The sequence below is a fragment of the Octopus sinensis genome, linkage group LG8 (assembly GCF_006345805.1).
Source record: "Octopus sinensis linkage group LG8, ASM634580v1, whole genome shotgun sequence".
NCBI lineage: Eukaryota > Metazoa > Mollusca > Cephalopoda > Octopoda > Octopodidae > Octopus > Octopus sinensis.
In genome coordinates, this window is record NC_043004.1 from 26,748,500 (window position 1) to 26,763,499 (window position 15,000).

The following is a 15,000-nucleotide window of genomic DNA, read 5'->3' on the forward strand; positions in this document are numbered from 1 at the left end:
CTAAACAACAACAACACAGAGCAACAATGGCAATCTTTGTGGACTTATAGAAACCTGTGAAATAAGCAACATTACCAAATCTCTCTCTTGCACCATCTCCTTCTCTGTTTTCAGATCAAAGGCGATGACAAAGGATCACTCTGACTGACAGTATGCTGTGTAGGAAAAGAGCCATTCACCCTCACAAGACATGACAAAAAAGACATTAAAAATGTTATGTACATCTCTCTCTCTCTCTCTCTCTCGCTCTCTCCCCCTCTCTCTCTCGCTCTCTCCTCCTCTCTCTCTCGCTCTCTCTCTCGCTCTCTCCCCCTCTATCTCTCGCTCTCTCCCCCTTTCTCTCTCTGTATATATATATATATATATATATATATATATGTCTGAGGTGCACTTGCTTTAAATGATTCTGAAAAGAAAGACTGCTGAATATGGAGAATGAATGGGAGGATGAGAGCTAGCCAAATGTTGACCCAGTAGAAGGACCAACTATCTGAATAGACAGCTTCCTAGTAGATAAAGCAATTAAGGGTATGAAGCCAGAAAAAGCCCCGGCCCATCAGGAATCACTGCTGAGAAGCTTAAAACATCTGGTGGTGTGGGCTATGGCCTAGTCACCCGCATTGTAAACCAGGTAGTTCATGATGTAGTCATACCCAACGACTGGCATAGCAGCACCATAGTCAACTGCTACAAGGGTAAAAGTGATGCTCTAGATAGAAATAACTACAAGGGTATCAAACTGCTGGATCAGGTGATGAAGGTCACGGAGAGGGTCATAGCCCATCTCATCAGGGAGAGAGTCTACTTCTAGGAGCTTGGTGGTCCCAAATAATGATTGCAAATTGATTTCATCATTGGATAATACCCTATATCAATGTGAGTGTAAACTGCAAGCTTTCCATTGCTGAGTGAGCTAGGGTACTCAAAGACTTCTGGAAACTTAGGCCACTGAATACTTGCCATCATTATTTTGGACCACCAAGCCCCCAGAAACAGTTGTTGGACTTGTAAAATTTTTATTCAAATCCCTTTAATTCTTGATATCATTTCTATTCTGTGTAAGGCAGACCTTTTTATAAGTACACATATGTACATCTTTTGTATTAAATGTATTTGATATTTTTTGTATCTTGCTTGTCCTTACATTTACTCCTCTACCTGCTTAAGTTTAAATCTCTTGAGCACTACAAAGTGTATTCTATATGGAGAATATCTGTCTCTCGTCTATAAACTATATACCTTTTGCTTGGCCAAGCACTGCTTATAGATAACACTCATGGATAAACATTTCTTGGGCATGTCTACAAAAAATATCCTGATGCCACCAAGGGATCTATACTACAAAAGAGGTGGAAAGCCCTATACTATGAAATTCTTCCCTGGAGACGGAGGCTAGTATTATCTGATGATGGAATTTACAATCAATATTTTGGACCACCAAGCCCCCAGAAACAGCTGTTAGACTTGTAAATCTCTTTTTCAACCCCTTTAATTCTTGATATCATTTCTATTCTGTGTAAGTTAGACCTATCTAAATGTAATCATATGTACATTATTTGTATCAAATGTATTTAATATTTTTTTGTATATTGACTTGCTTGCCCTTACATATATATTAAAAGATTAATCCAGAAGATGGAGTGTAACAAGAAGCATTTATTAGCACAAAAATCATTTTGGCTTCATATTACACGGCTCCCTAGGGGGTCATAGAATGATGCAATGACACCTAATGCAATACACAGTGCAAAAGAGCTTCCTCAGGTTATATATGATGCTTCATGGGGTTTACATTTCAATTTCGCTTCAACCTATATGGTGAGAGATTCTAGCAGTTCAAGTCCATTTATTAAAGTGAGGAAGATTTGATTAGGAAGAAAATAAAAGAATAAAAACACAAAGCAGCTAACATTAATTAGGTGGGGTGTGTGTTAATGCTTGTGGTCAAGAAATTAGCGCTAAAAAAAAAAAAAAAAAGAATCTAGTGTATATGAATGGGCATTAGATAGGCCAGCTCAGCATGTGTAAGCCTTTGATGTCTTGTGGGTAGAGCAGTCAAGTATAACACCATGGTCAGATTCAGGTCTTTAGACCTTGTGGCTGCCAATGTTTGGACACACGCACACATTCATATGCATGCATGCGTCTGTGTGCATGTATGTGTGTGTGAGTGTGTGTGTGTGTGTGTGTGTGTGTGTGTGTGTATGTGAGTGTGTGTGTATGTATGTGCATGTACAGGGGTCTATGTATGTGTGTGTGTATAAGTATATGTGTGTGTATAAGTATATGTGTGTGTGTGCATGTGTGTGTATGCATACCCAGGTGAGTGTGTGTGTCTCTATGTATGTGCATGTGGTGGTTAGTATGTGTGTAAATTTAGTGGGATGTATATGTGTACTTGAGCAAAGTGATGCCAAACTATATATGGGTGAGTGTATGACTGTGTGTATGTGAGTGAATAGATGTCTGTGCTTATTGACCGGATGACCGATGTCTGTGGGTATGTATGTATGTATGTATGTATGTATGTATGTATGTATGTATGTATATATATATGTATGTATCTATGAATGAATGTATGTATGTGTACGCATGTGTGCACGTGTTGGTGGACACACATGTGTATACAGGCATGCACACACACATATACATATGAATGTGTGTGTGTGTCCAAACATTGGCAGCCACAAGGTCTAAAGACCTGAATCTGACCATGGTGTTATACTTGACTGCCCTACCCACAAGACATCAAAGGCTTACACATGCTGAGCTGGCCTATCTAATGCCCATTCATATACACTAGATTCTTTATTTTTATTTTTATATTTTTTAGCACTAATTTCTTGACCACAAGCATTAACACCCCACCCAATTCATGCTAGCTGCTTTGTGTTTTTATTCTTTTATTTTCTTCCTAATCAAATCTTCCTCACTTTAATAAATGGACTTGAACTGCTAGAATCTCTCACCATATAGGTTGAAGCGAAATTGAAATGTAAATCCCACGAAGTATCTTATGCAACATGAGGAAGCTCTTTTGCACTGTACATTGCATCTGGGGTTATTTCATCATTCCATGCTGTCACTCCTTTGTGTTCCCTCTTTTACGGTACGTTGCCAATCTCCACAGTTGCTGGCAACTGCTTCCCAGTTGCTAATATTAATGTTGCAAGCCTTCATGTCCCTTTTGCAAACATTCTTGTACCATAAGAACAGTCTTCTCACAGACCTAGTGCCCCCAGCAAGCTCTCCGTTGGGTATGTCCTTGGGGATTCTGCCATCTTCCATACGGCTAACATCTCCAAGCCATCTCATACGTCTTTGTGTGAGGAGTGCAAACATGCTTGGTATTCCTGCTTGCTTGAGGATATCTTTGTTGGGGACATGATTCTGCCATTTGATGCCAAGGATTTTCTGGAGGCAGTGCAGGTGAAAGATATTTAGGCGACGCTCTTGGTGTGTGTATGTACACATGCCTGGTAAATCTTCATCTTTGTGGTCTTGGTCAGCTTGTCCCATGCCCGTTTGGAGAGCTGGACCATCACAGCAGTTGCCTTACCAATGCGTATATTGAGCTCAGCATCAAAGGATAGGCTGTAGGTGATGGTAGAGCCAAGATAGGCAAACTTTTCCACTTTCTGTAGTCTGTGGTCTCTAATATGTATGTTTGGGATGTCCGATGTAGTCTGACCCATGATGTTGGTCTTCTTGACGCTGATAACTAAGCCAAAGTCGCTACATGCTTGCTCAAAACAGTTGATGAGCCTTTGCAGTGCTTCTTCTGTGTGTGTGATTCCAGAACGGCATCATCAGCAAAGAGCATCTCCTTGAACAGGACACTTCTGATTTTGGTCTTGGCACACAGACGTGAGAAATTGAACAGTTTCCCGTCACTTCTATTGTGCAGAAACACTTCATCACCTGATGTCTCAAAGGCATGTGACAGCAGCAGCGAGAAGAAGATGCCAAATAATGTAGGAGCAAGTGATAGAAAGACAAATAAACTCAAGTAGGATTAATGCATGCATGTGCATGGAATACAAAATACTTAGTACAGAAGGGAGTAAAGGAAAGGAGCTATGCAATAGTTTTATCCTAACAGCTGTTCCAAGTGTACCATGGCTTATGCCATAACCATTTATTCTCATAGATCTATTAGGTGAAATCAGGCCTGCATTCTGCTCTATTCATTCAATGACATGATGTATATATATATAAATATAGAAATACAATAAGAGGCTTCCAAATAGTTGAGATGGTAAACGTTTTTAATTTTCATTCCTTTCGAGAATTTATCCTTTTTTTGTGGTTTTTGAGATTTCTACTGCTCTTCCTAGCACAATGCTTTCCTATTTGGAAGCCTCTTATTGTATTTCTATATGAATAATATATAGTCTAATGACTAATTCGTTTTTTGTGCTAGGCCACTGGTAATAATAATTTATTATTACCCTATGTATTATGTTTATATATATATATATATATATATATATATATGCTTGACAAACCCCACAATTTTTTTTATATATATAAAGGCCAAGAAATCTAAGTTTAAACCACTTTTTGATAAATCTGATAAAGGAAGAAAGTGCTTAAAGTTTAAATAAAATGTAAAGAAAAAATATATATATACTTATCCAACATTCTGACAACCTTGTCATTCTAAATATATGTGAATATATATATATATATATATATATATCTGTACGTGTGCTTAAAGATATGTGGATATGTTAGTGTATGTGTATGTTTACTAGGGTGTAACTGTAGATATGTGTGGAGCTGTAGATAAGGTGGCGAGCTGGCAGAAACGTTAGCACACCTGGTGAAATGCTTAGCGGTATTGCGTCTGTCGTTGCGTTCTGAGTTCAAATTCCGCCGAGGTCGACTTTGCCTTTCATCCTTTCGGGGTCGATAAATTAAGTACCAGTTACGCACTGGGGTCGGTGTAATCGACTTAATCCGTTTGTCTGTCCTTGTTTGTCCCCTCTATGTTTAGCCCCTTGTGGGCAATAAAGAAACAGATATGTGTGGAGATGTATGTGCAGATTCATATATTTAAAGCTGTGCATAATGAGGCATACTTGTATACACTCGAGCATGTTAGCATATATATATATATGTATGAGTGCATGTGTATACACACACATACATATACTATAAATTTATAAAGCTAGTAATTTTTAGTGGTGAGTTTGGGTAAACTGACCATTCATCACAATGATATCAAACTACAACCTTAATCTATAATTCAATGAGTGGTCAAACTAAGAAATTATTTATGATCACTACCATCTCATCAAAGCCAAAATCCTGTTCTCAGTTCGACAGTATCTTATCTCTTTATCTCTTATTCTACTTTATGTTTTTATTTCTTTTGTTACTTTATTCCAATTTTGCTAAATCTTATTTATATGTGTATCTAACTTTATTATCCTTATTTTTACTTTTATTATCCTTATTTTTGCTTTTATTACTCTTGTAATTTATAGTATATACACACACACACATATATTTCTTTACCTTTTTACTCTTTTACTTGTTTCAGTCATATGGCTGTAGTCATGCTGGAGCACCACCATGGTCTTTCTGATTTCCTCAGTCTGGGGGTGTTTCACATCATCACTCCTGTATGTGCCTTTGTCCCAGCTGTTGGTCTATTTGGTGTATAAGGGAGTTTGATTCTGTTGCCTTCGCCTGCACAACATGTTGGGCTATTGGTTCATGTACTATTGTGGCGAGGAGGATGTCTGGTTCCTTTTTGAAGACATCTACTTCCATCTTATGCAGGCTTCTTGGTTTTTGTGGCAGAGCATTGAAGAGCTGTGAACCTTTGAACCCTAGACTACTGCAGTACCTAGTCCTGAATTTAGATGGAGTGGATGGTACCTTTAGTACAATACAATGATGGCCTGTTCTGGCATTTGTTTAACACTCAATGCTCAAATTAGGTACTAGCATTTCTAGAGTTTTCCATAAGTAGATTATTACATACCTGGCATACCTTTGCTCCAGGGAGTAAAGTTGCAGTTTTCTCAGCCTGTCCCTATAGCTCATCTGCTGCACTGTTTCAATCTTTTTAGTGTAGTGGCATTGGACTGCTTCAAGATCTGCTGTTAGTTTGGCACTATGTGGTGACCATAACTGGGAGCAGTAGTCCAGGCAGCTGAGAACAAAGGTTCTCCCCAGAGTCAACATGGTTTCTTGGTCTCTTGTCTTGAAGGACCTCAGTATCCATCCTGCCAGTTGTCTGTACTTTGCTGCCATCTTGGTAATGTGCATATAAAATAATGCGTCATTGCTCACACTGATCCCCAAATCTTTCACTGCCTGTGATTCTGGGATTGCAGTGTCTTCAGAGTCTGTATATGCAGGCTGTAGTGCATTCATGAGTTGATAGTGTAGTGCTTGAAATTTTCCAGCATTAAACTGCTTGTTGTTTATTTCAGTCCTCTTGGATATCGAATTCAGGTCCCACTGTAAGCTTACAACATCATGTTGATTTTTTTACTACCTGTGATAATTTTGTATTATCAGCATAGCTAGTGACAGTGGCTGTCCAAGTGACCATGGGCATAATATTTGTCTGAAATCCCTTGCAAAGGCATTGTATCGACCTAAGTGCTGTCCAATGGGTTTTTTTTGTTGGCTCTTATGGATAGTGTGAAGTCATTTAAAATTTGTGTCCGTTCAACTGCAACTTTGAGCTGTTGAATCAAATTATTGTGGGCCAAAAACATGGTCTGCAGAGCAGAAACGATGTCCTCATGCAAGGTTGTTATTATCTGACAGTGTCTCCTTAACTGCTGCTGGTTGTTCTCCATAAAGTAAATTTGCAGAGGTTTGGCCTTGTCATGGTAGAAACGATCCTATCAAGTAGTACACCTGCCCTTGAACTCTGAATGTTGTCTGAAATCCTTCCTTTGCTATTTGTTTAGTCATGCCAAAAGATGTCATCTGGAAAGCAGAATTGTAGCATCAAATGTTGGAGAGGAAGTGCTTTGATTCTGCAGTACACCCACCTAGCAAGTCGAATAATGCCTGTGGAGGAGATTGTAAAACAGGAATCTGAAGCTTGCCTCCAGAGCAATACATTCCACACAAACTTCTTTGCCCCACAGAATCTGCACAGATGCAAAAGCCCACCTACTCTTACAGCAGGATCTTCACTGTAATCTAAATTAGGATCATATCTAAGAGCCAATTTCTCTTTGCAGAATGTACCAATGGAAATTGGTATGTGCGGAGGGGCAGCTGGCATTATATGTTGGACACTTTAATTCGTTGTAGTAACACTGTCTGTACTGCAATTTGTCCTAATACATGCTTGCCTATTGGATGCTTGTAAGAGGTGAGACTCAGCTGCTTGGCTTGTTGCAGTTCTACGTTGGTTCAGTGTAAGGCGTGCTGAACGGTGTTCCTGAGACTCAGCAGATTGGGTTGCTGCAGTTGTATGTCTGTTTTGAAGAAGACATATGGAATGTGCTTCCTGAGTCTCTGCTGCTCACATTGCTTCTGTAGTGCACCGATTATGAAGAAAATGCATATGGTGGTCTACCTCAGTCTTGGATGCCTGTGTTGATATTATTTTACACCTGGCTTTTAAAAGTCATTGCAATCATTCAGTGTGAGACTGACACTCGCATAGCTGTAGCTCTTTGACTATTAGAGAGTAGGTGCTGTTCACACTGAAGTGAGTTTTCATGAGCACGAATAGAAGCAGTTCTCTTTGTGGCCCTTGTTTGTGGAGATAATAAAAATGTCTTTGTTTTGGTGATATGGGTGAAAAGAGTGAACAATTAAGGAACATCTAAGATGGAAGACATAGCAATTTGAAGTTGTGCAATGTATAATTTGACGTTTTAGTAACAAATGAAGAGATGTGGGAAAATTCATATCTCAATTTGTATGCAGTTATTATGAAAAGTGGTAAATTCTGAATGATTTGGCTGCATAATGCATTCTGTTAGCTGATATATATAATGGAGAGGATTACTGGTGTAATGAAAGTTATTGTTTGTCCAGAAGTGAAGTGGGGAGGAGACAATCTGCATAAAAGTGAATTATATTCTCAAGAAGGGTACTGTTTTATGGAATAAAAAGGGGTTAATATGATTTTGCCCAGAAATCATGTTCTCAAAATTATAATTTCCCCACTTCCCACCAAAATTTCCTAATTTTCAACTGCTTTTCAAATTTTGCTTTTTATGCATGTGGAAAAATAAAGAGATTACGAATGTGGGAAATATAATTTGTTTTTGAAAATTTAATTTTTCTGAAAGAAATACTGAATACTCCTTCCACCACCTCAGACACCCATCAGCTACTCGCTTTCAGATGAAATGTGAATCTCCTGTATGGAAAACATAGGAATGTGAGTAAATTAAGGAAAGAAATAAGTGGGGTGGGGTATGCAAATGTCATCTCAGACAAGCTAGAAACAACAGGTAAAGGACAGGATTTCTGAGAAAACTTCTTTGTAAGTTTAAATGGAAGATCAGGTTTTGAAATACGCTCATCACAAACAGGAATGAGAGAATAGGAAAAGGTAATTTCCATATGATTTGAGCTGTAATTTAGCACACAGCAAAAAAATAACATAATTCATACTCTGTGTGTGTGTGTGTGGCAAAGGAAGTTATTTTTGCATACCTTTCTTAATTCCAAAAGAAGGAAATGTAGTGAAGTTGTCATATGTTAACAGTAGAATGTCTTCATAGATTATAATAAGAAATTGAAAGAAAAAATAATGCCTAATTCTACGTATGCATGAAACATCAGACGAAATTGAAAAGACTTTAAAATTGTACGACACGACCTCATTTCTGAGGTTCTCAGTGTCCCCTTCTCTCCCACTTTCTCCCTCTCTTTGTGCCAATTTTCCTTCATTTTCACCTATAGAAGACACATAAAGTATGGAACATCAGTGTCTGTCTCCCACCCGCTATCTGTCTTTCACTTGGTCATTCCGTTATAATTAATTTCTTGAGTGCTCCATCATAGTTTAGCAACTATTATATCGGCCTATGCCCCTCAGCCAGGGTTACCCGATGGACAGAAAGACCGTTTCTATGACACCCTACTGCAGACCACCTCATTGACGAACAACAGGGACCTTCTCTTTGTGGCTGGTGACTTCAATGGGCATGTTGGACGATATGCTGAGGGCTTCTATGGCGTTCATGGAGGCTATGGTTATGGTTCTCGCAATGAGGAGGGAACCAGGCTGCTGGAGTTCTGTGATGCGAATAGTCTTATGGTTTGCAACACTAACTTCAGGAAACCAACAGGCCACTTGGTCACCTACCGTTCGGGCCAGCATACTAGCCAAATCGACTACATCCTTGCCAGAAAAAGGGAAAGATGGCTGCTTATGAATGCCAAAACCTTCCCAGGCGAAGAATGTACCCCACAACATAGAATGGTAGTCAGTGACTTTAGGATCAGGACTAAGAGGACGACTAGAAGACGACCAACATGGAGAAGAAGGGTCTGGAAGCTTAAAGACCCTGCTAACGGACAGAGATTTAGAGACATGTTACTTGAAGCCTTCGACGAAATAGAAGGGGGCATAGCTACACATGGGGTAGAAGATAACTGGGCGTTTCTAAGGGACAACCTGCTGAAAGCCACTGACCAGATCTGTGGCTGGTGCAAAGTCCCCACAAGACCCAAAATAACGTGGTGGTGGAACAATACTGTTGACAGGGCTATTAGACAAAAGAAACAGGCTTGGAAGGACTGGAAGAACGGTGGTAGCAGGGAAGTGTATCAGACTGCAAGAAGGGAAGCTAGGAGGCAGGTTTATTTAGCCAGAGGGGAAGCAGATAGGAAAAAATTTGCCAATGTCCTGCGCTGTGAGGATGAAAGACTTGAGGTATTTCGTATAGCAAGACAGTGTGTGAGTGAGAATCGTGATGTGGTAGGAGAAAAATGTGTTCGCACGGATGACGGCTCACTTGCGCTAAATGAGGATGCAAAGAGAGAGGTTTGGAGAAGCCACTATGAAAGGTTGCTGAATGAGGAAAATGAATGGGATAAAGAGAGTCTGCCGAATGTTGACCCAACAGAGGGACCAGCAATCCGAGTTGACAGTTCCTTAGTAGATAAGGCAATTAAAAGCATGAAAACAGGGAAAGCCCCAGGCCCATCAGGAATTACTGCAGAGATGCTCAAAATATCTGGTAGTGTCGGCTATAGCCTAGTCACCCGTATAGTTAACCAGGTGATACACGAAGGAGTCATTCCCAATGATTGGTGTAGCAGCATAATAGTCAGCTGCTACAAAGGTAAAGGTGACGCCCTAGATACAAATAACTACAGGGGTATCAAGCTGCTGGATCAGGTAATGAAGGTTACGGAGAGGGTTATAGCCCAACTAATTAGAGAGAGAGTTAGCCTAGATCAGATGCAGTTTGGGTTCGTGCCAGGGAAAAGTACTACTGATGCTATTTTCATGGTAAGACAGCTGCAAGAGAAATACCTAGCCAAAGACAAGCCCCTATACCTGGCTTTTGTTGATATGGAGAAAGCCTTCGACAGGGTCCCCCGATCCCTCATCTGGTGGTCAATGAGGAAAGCAGGGATAGATGAATGGTTAGTGAAAGCTGTACAAGCCATGTACAGAGACGCTGCTAGTAAGGTGAGGGTTGGCACCGAGTACAGTGAAGAATTCAGGGTAGAGGTTGGGGTCCACCAAGGTTCAGTCCTCAGTCCCCTCCTATTTATCATAGTCCTCCTGGCAATAACGGAGGAATTCAAGACAGGATGCCCCTGGGAGCTCCTCTATGCTGATGACCTTGCTCTAATTGCTGAGTCTCTATCAGAACTAGAGGAGAAGTTTCAGGTATGGAAACAAGGTTTAGAATCGAAGGGCCTTAGAATCAACCTAGCCAAAACCAAAGTCCTAATAAGTAGGAAGGTAGACCAATCACAAACGCCTTCAGGTAGATGGCCCTGCTCGATCTGTAGAAAAGGTGTAGGTAGAAACTCTATAAGATGCACCAAGTGTAAGCTATGGACACATAAGAGGTGCAGCAATGTCAAAGGAAGGCTAACTAGGAAGATGATTTTTGTATGTGGCAGATGCTCAGGAACAATTAACACTGAAAATGCTCTGAGACCAACTTCCGCCACTTTCCAGGGAGAAAAGCTAGAAGTAGTTGATAGTTTCCGTTACCTAGGTGACCAAGTCAGTAGCGGGGGCGGGTGCGCTGAAAGTATAATTGCTAGAGTAAGAATAGCCTGGGCAAAGTTTAGAGAGCTCTTACCCATGCTGGTGACAAAAGGCCTCTCGCTCAAAGTAAAAGGTAGACTGTATGATGCATGTGTACGTACAGCCATGCTACATGGTAGTGAAACTTGGGCTGTGACTGCTGAGGATTTGCGTAAGCTCGCAAGAAATGAAGCTAATATGCTCCGATGGATGTGTAACGTCAGTGTTCATAATCGACAGAGTGTAAGTACCTTGAGAGAAAAGTTGAACCTAAGAAGCATCAGTTGTTGTGTGCAAGAGAGACGTATGCGCTGGTATGGTCATGTGATGAGAATGGCTGAAGATAGTTGTGTGCGAAAGTGCCACACCCTGGCAGTTGAGGGGACCTGTGGAAGAGGTAGACCCAGGAAAACCTGGGTCGAGGCGGTGAAGCATGACCTTCGAACTTTAGGTCTCACCAAGGAAATGACCAGTGACCGAGACCTTTGGAAGTATGCTGTGCGTGAGAAAACCCGGCAAGACCAGTGAGAACAGTCAAAATCAAAATCAAACCAAATTGAGGTCGATCAACATCAGGGCCCCCGTGCAGGTGACACATAAAAGCACCATCCGTTCGTAGCCATTTGCCAGCCCTGTCTGGCCCCCGTGTCGGTGGCACGTAAAAGCACCATCCGTTTGTGTTCGTTGCCAGCCTGGCCTGGCCCCCGTGCCGGTGACACGTAAAAGCACCATCGGTTCGTGGCCGTTTGCCAGCCCTGTCTGGCCCCCATGTCGGTGACATGTAAAAGCACCATCCGTTCGTGGCCGTTTGCCAGCCCTGTCTGGCCCCCATATCGGTGACATGTAAAAGCACCATCCGTTCGTGTCCGTTGCCAGCCTCGCCTGGCCCCCGTGCCGGTGACACGTAAAAGCACCATCCGTTCGTGGCCGTTTGCCAGCCCTGTCTGGCCCCCGTGTCGGTGGCATGTAAAAGCACCATCCGTTCGTGTCCGTTGCCAGCCTCGCCTGGCCCCCGTGCCGGTGACACGTAAAAGCACCATCCGTTCGTGGCCGTTTGCCAGCTCTGTCTGGCCCCCGTGTTGGTGGCACGTAAAAGCACCATCCGTTCGTGTCCGTTGCCAGCCTCGCCTGGCCCCCGTGCCGGTGACACGTAAAAGCACCATCCGTTCGTGGCCGTTTGCCAGCTCTGTCTGGCACCTGTGCGGGTGGCATGTAAAAAGCACCCACTACACTCACGGAGTGGTTGGCGTTAGGAAGGGCATCCAGCCGTAGAAACACTGCCAGATCTGACTGGGCCTGATGAAGCCTTCCAGCTTCACAGACCCCAGTTGAACCGTCCAACCCATGCTAGCATGGAGAATGGACGCTAAATGATGATGATGATGATGATGATGATGCTTTGAAGAGAGCAGAAATTGAAAGAAAAGAGAAAGCAAAAAAAGGGAGAGAGAGCAGAAAGTGAAGGAAATAAGAAAATGAAAGATGTGTATATGAAATGGATGTGCGCGCGTGTGTGTGTGAGAGAGAGAGAGAGAGAGAGAGAGAGAGAGAGATAGAATGAGTGATGGTGTGTCTTGTGATGAAGGATGTCTTCTAAGGTACACACAAATATAGAAAATGTGACATCGTTGTCATGGTATAAAATTCTTACAATGGTTTCCTTATGGAAAAGATTATAATTTCAAATTTTTATAATGCAAATATGTCAATGAAAATAAAGTTTAATTGGTAGCGAAAATAGTACTGAATCTTTTGATATCTAATACATCAAAATCAGCAACTTACTTTTGGAATGCATAATGAACATACGTACACACACAGACAGACACACACATACAAATTCTCTTATATATATATGTATATATATAGATCTGTAAATGTAAGATGTGACAATTATTCGGTAGCCATGATAAAACACCGAGTTTTAGATGCTGAAGTGGAAATCCATGATGCCACCTCTTCAGTTATCCGGCCATCGGAAAAATGCCCTCGCTTAATCAGGTCTGTAATTTTCTCCAAAAGTTTCTTAGCGTATAGTTCCCTTGATGGTATAGGTATGTTTTTCATAGAATAATCGATGTAATATACTGAATTCTTTTGCTGGGTAGAGTCCTCAACTGATGTCTGGCAATTTTACATAATATTGAGGTCTCTTTCTTTCTTTTGTTGTCTTACCGTTTTTTTATCAATACATGTATATATATATATATATATATATATATATATTTAAATCTTTCTTTACCTTTCTTTAGTAGATTCAGCTTGAGAGCTGCATCCATGTATGCATATATGTATATATATATATATATATATATAAAAAAAGGAAATGAAGAAAATGCTGACAAAATAATTTAAGTAAGGGAGAGTGTATTTAATTAGGTGAAAGTTCTTTTTACCGGTTGCGCATTTGTTATGCTTATCAAAAGATATTTTTTAAGAGAGATTGAGTTCCTTTCTGATAGATTTTTCTCTCTTATCTCTCAGATAAGAGAAAAAAATCTATCAGAAAGGAACTCAATCTCTCTTAAAAAATATCTTTTGATAAGCATAACAAATGCGCAACCGGTAAAAATTAAATACACTCCCCCTTACTTAAATTATTTTGTCAGCATTTTCTTCATTTCCTTTTTTTATATATCACAACTCGTGTTCCACATCTCCTTTTTTAAATATATATATATATATATATATATATATACAGTGTTAATTTTGACAGTTTCATTTTCAGGAACAGCTTGATGTATTGGTTACAGTCAATAGTGTTGGAGAGCATAAAGATTATTGTAGTTGAGAAAAATTTAGTTGGCATGGAGGACTGGAAGCCAGGTGAATGTTGAAAAAGAGTTACCCGTATCATGGTGATTTGGGCTAGGTATCAAATTGCTAATATCATGACTGTTGTTCAATATTTTCTGAATATAGGTGAAGGAGTGGCTGTGTGGTAAGTAGCTTACTGACCAACCACATAGTTCCGGGTTCAGTCCCACTGTGTGGCACCTTGGGCAAGTGTCTTCTACTATAGCCATGGGCCGACCAAAGCCTTGTGAGTGGATTTGGTAGACGGAAACTGAAAGAAGCCCGTCGTATATATGTATATATATGTGTGTGTGTTTGTGTGTCTGTGTTTGTCCCCCCAACATTGCTTGACAACCAATGCTGGTGTGTTTACATCCCCGCAACTTAGCGGTTCGGCAAAAGAGACCGATAGAATAAGTACTAGGCTTACAAAGAATAAGTTCTAGGGGTCGATTTCCTCGGTTAAAGGCGGTGATCCAGCATGGCCGCAATCAAATGACTGAAACAAGTAAAAGAGTAAAAGAGTAAAAGAGTGTAAAGAATGTAAAACATAACCTAAATGAAAGCCATCCAAATTGTGAGCATTTTTGTGTATGTCTCAAGTGTGAGGTGATGTTAAGCTGCCCCACATCTTTGAATAGAGCCTTCGGCTCAATTCAGATGGCTATGTGAAGCTGCTGGAGAATGTGTTCAAACCCTAGCTGGAGTGGGTTGTTGCTGGAAGGCCATATGTGTTGCAGAAGGTATCAGCTCCTTGCCATACCTCCAGAAAGAGTCATTAGTGGTTGGTGGAGAATTTCTAAACAGCCCCAATTTCTGGCTACCTAATTTCCCCAATTGTAACCCCATGGATAACAATACCTGGAGCTTGATTGAGAAAGACATTAACCACTGTGTTTGCAATACCAAGGCTGAGCTGGAGACCAAGATCAAGGAAGTGTTCATAGACTTTCCCAAGGACACAGAGAGGAATGCATGTGAAAGATTCC

At 40.8% G+C, this 15,000-nt stretch overlaps 1 long non-coding RNA gene across 1 annotated transcript in view; it reads right to left on the minus strand.

The window, feature by feature from the left end:
* Positions 1 to 1,126: 1,126 nt before the first annotated feature.
* The window catches only part of LOC118764419, a 15,512-nt gene continuing 1,638 nt past the window's right edge, over positions 1,127 to 15,000 (minus strand). The window contains exon 3 of the long non-coding RNA XR_005000233.1: positions 1,127 to 1,239. This is a non-coding gene — a long non-coding RNA (uncharacterized LOC118764419). The remainder of the gene's footprint in view (positions 1,240 to 15,000) is intronic.